Source organism: Aythya ferina, assembly GCF_964211825.1.
Source record: "Aythya ferina genome assembly, chromosome: 14".
Taxonomy (NCBI): Eukaryota; Metazoa; Chordata; class Aves; order Anseriformes; family Anatidae; genus Aythya; species Aythya ferina.
In genome coordinates, this window is record NC_140312.1 from 5,101,757 (window position 1) to 5,105,331 (window position 3,575).

General features: G+C 42.7%; 1 long non-coding RNA gene across 1 annotated transcript; it reads right to left on the bottom strand.

Moving 5' to 3' along the window:
• Window positions 1-235: 235 nt before the first annotated feature.
• LOC311444774 lies at window positions 236-2,371 on the bottom strand. The gene is made up of 2 exons (XR_014698055.1): window positions 2,147-2,371; window positions 236-1,447 (listed from the first exon to the last, which is right to left on the bottom strand). It is a non-coding gene; the product is annotated as an uncharacterized lncRNA (long non-coding RNA).
• Window positions 2,372-3,575: the final 1,204 nt, after the last annotated feature.

Sequence of the window (3,575 nt, forward strand, 5' to 3'; positions counted from 1 at the left end):
GAGTGAAGTCAGGGCTGGTGATCCAGATACGAAAGTGACAGGAGCAGGGGAAGGAACTGCCACATCACAGAAAGGGCCCCAGACCACTTTCAGCACAGGATGGGTACAGTGGCAGAACAGGCACAAGGGGATGCTACAAAAGAGGGGGGTGCTGCTGTACCTGCTGCCACGGGGGCAGGCATGCACACAAATCCAAACACTTCCAAATATTTATTAAGATACCAAGGAAAGACTGTTGGTTGAAAAGAAGGCATTTACTCCTGAAACATCTTTCTTTTAAATGAGACAGAAACCAACGAAGACTTTAGGAATTAGTGCTAAGTAAGAAAATGCTTGTAATAGGGTAATAAAAGCCAGCCAGCTTCCCTACAAAGGCGGCGGTGATAACAGAGTTGCTTTTCCTTTCCATTTCTTCTAAATTGCAGAACAACTGTAGAAAATTGGGAGATCTGTGCAATGCTCCTCTTGGCAGCTGGCACATTCAAAGCTGAACTTTTCAAGGAGCACAGCGTGGGGATGCTCTGCAGTGCCCCACTGCGAGTACAGCCGAACCGCAGCACACGCCAGCCTTCCTCATGCTGACGGTGTTTACTGGAAATGAAACTCCAGTATCTTCAGGATACTGCATGAAACGTCACACTGGGCATTCACCCTGTGCCACTCTGCAAAAGCCACGTGCAACACGGTTTCTAAAATGCAAGCAGTGCAAATAGAGTTACACTATTTCTTCCTAAATTGCTTATTCTCTGCTTCATCTGCTCAGCTGTCTTCCACAGACGAGCATCCAGGATACTTTCTTGTAGATGCTTGGAAGCGAGGAGTAGTCCCCTGGACTTATTATAGCTATTTCAGGGCATGGTGCCAAAGAGACGGTGCATTATAGTGCTGCTTCTAATATAGTTAAGTGCACAAGGACCACCAGTAACAGAGTTATCACAATTTAAATCAACATCTCAATCAATTGAAATGATGCTGTAAGGGCAGTTATTGATTAGAGGGAAGTAGAAGGTTTCAATGAGCAAAGGCAAAACCAATGACGTCTTTGAGCTGGCATTCAGTGTGGGTCTTTGTTCGAAGTAGATCACTGCGACTTCTGGGAGCACCCAACCTTCCTCCTGCTTTCTGGGTGCATTTGCAGCTGCTGAAGCTCAGATATCCTTACCCTATAACTGGTGGTTGGAATAGCACAGATGGGCTGATACAGAAACCTCCTGAGGAGTTCTGTGGTTTGGGTTACAAAGCAGGCAAAAAAAAAAGGGTGATTGCTCAGTTGCAGATAACATTTTCAAACAGACTTTGTATATATTACTAAGCTACGTATGAGGCAACCAATCAGTTCTGATTGGGAAAGGCTGAGATTTGTATGTTCAGCTGTTACTTGTGATGTAGCAAGGAAAACATCTGCATCAATCCAGTCACTTCCATGGGCAACAGCATAGATTAGATGCTATGGAGCGGAAAGAGCTTGTACTAAAAATCCAAATATTAGGTCATATCTTATAGAACCACTTTTTATCTTTATACACATTTACAAACATGAAGCAATCCTTTTAATCATTAATCTCTGATTAAAAAAAAACAACAGAGGATGCCTTTTACAACTGGATATACTGGTAATCAGTTCAAACTAAAACCAGACATGTTGTTTTGTTTTTTTAACATCTTGGTTATAGGGAGAATCATTTTTCCTATGCAAAGCAAACCAGCAGTTGAAAAAACAAAGATGTTTTATGGACAAGCACAGGCCCTTCAAAATACTGTCAAACATTTCTCCTGCCAAATGAGAACAATTTCACACTATATAATATAGAGTAATACACACAACACACCCTATGACACATCAAGTAGTACTGCGTCATTAACAAAGTTACTGGAACCGATACTCAAAGAAGTCATTTATCTAAAAAATATGCTCTTTTATCCTGCATTATCTGTTTCTTTTTATCTGACCTGAAGAGGTGATCTGATAAGTCTCATTTGGATTCAGTCAGGCCAGCACTGAGGAAGAGTTTCTTTTTAGCAGCACTTGAATATTTCCATTAAATCACTTTTTTCTTTCCTGGAGGCCTTTATAACCATTCAAAGTACTCCAACACCTAATTTTAAATACACAAGCAGTTTCAATGAGATAAATGAAATTACTCACATTCATTGCATAAGTAGTGAAATACTTTGTAGGGCCAAGGTGAACAGCAACAAAGCAAGCATGAACCACATCCTTTGATCTGGATCTACACATCCTCAAACTTTGAGAAAGCAGGATTGTGGCTGCGGTCTGGTTTTCAGTGATAACTGACAGAATTCCTGAAATCTCCCATGGAAAAGGGCATTTTTTCGTCTTGGCTTTATTATTGCTGGGGTCTGGAGCAGATCTCCCTTCTGCATTCCTGCGTGCTGATTGCCTCTACTCCTCCTTGATATCTGCAGCCTGGGCTGCTCCTCCTTTGCTTCCAACTCCTTCGTGGTGTTGAGCCAGACTGTTACTTCACCTGCTGCATTACATTATTATTTTCTTCATTCATTTCAATGCTGGTAAGATAGTTTGCAGCAGAGACAGTTTTCCTTAGTGGCTGTGCAAACCTCTGTGGATGCATACTTGAAAAGCCTACAGAATAAAATCCCCTGAACCATTCTGACCTCCACATGCATCACCAAAACACCATAAGCACTTAAATGAAAGCCTGTTAATATGAGAAAAACAGACATGCCCTGGATCTCTTCAGGCAAAGCCCCATCTGAGAAGCTTTTTCCTAATAAAACAAGACTTACGGGATCTGACATCTGTGGGGCAACTGGTAGCAGAATCATCTCAGGGAAAGGAAATCCCTTTCCTTCTGGCTGGACCATACTAACCCAGCAAATCTATAGTAAAAACTCCAAATATATTTTCAGCTTGCCCTCATTCAGATCCTTTTGGGAACACAGCACATCTACTGTTTCCTTAAGTTAAATGCTTTGCAGCTGAAACCTACAGACATCAGGGGACAGTTGGTGGATTCTTGTCAGGTTTACGGGAGTTTTTCATGGGGATCTCACAGTCAGGTACCATGTCTCTACCATATAGGGTGGAGTTGTCCTAATTATTAATGTTCTCCTTAGCCACCATCTATATATAATAGCAGGACACTGTAGGTGAGATATCTGTTGTCTTGGCCGGCAGCCTGACAACTGAACCTGTGACATCCCCAGCGAGGAGCCGGAGCCTCGGGAGCCAGAGCTGAGATCTACAGCCTCAAATGTGCTCACCTGTCGGTAACATGAGCACCGTGTTCTCTGCCAAAATTTACTGAAGCGCCCCTTTAGTCCCTACATATGCACACTTCGTCACTCTGGCTAGAAAACAATATTGGATGACCATCAAGGGACACAGTGAAGCGTGGCACCATGTGAAACACCAGCAAAGGCGTTCAAATGGCAGAGCCACACAGGTCAGAGGAAAACACACACGAGCTCAGCTGGACTTTCAGACAGAAGTGCCTCTGTTCCTGAATGAAGTTCTGTAACTTGACTCTGAGCAACTCAACATTTTTTTTCTTAAAGACACAGCTTAGAAACAAAGCTGAACTCATTTACAC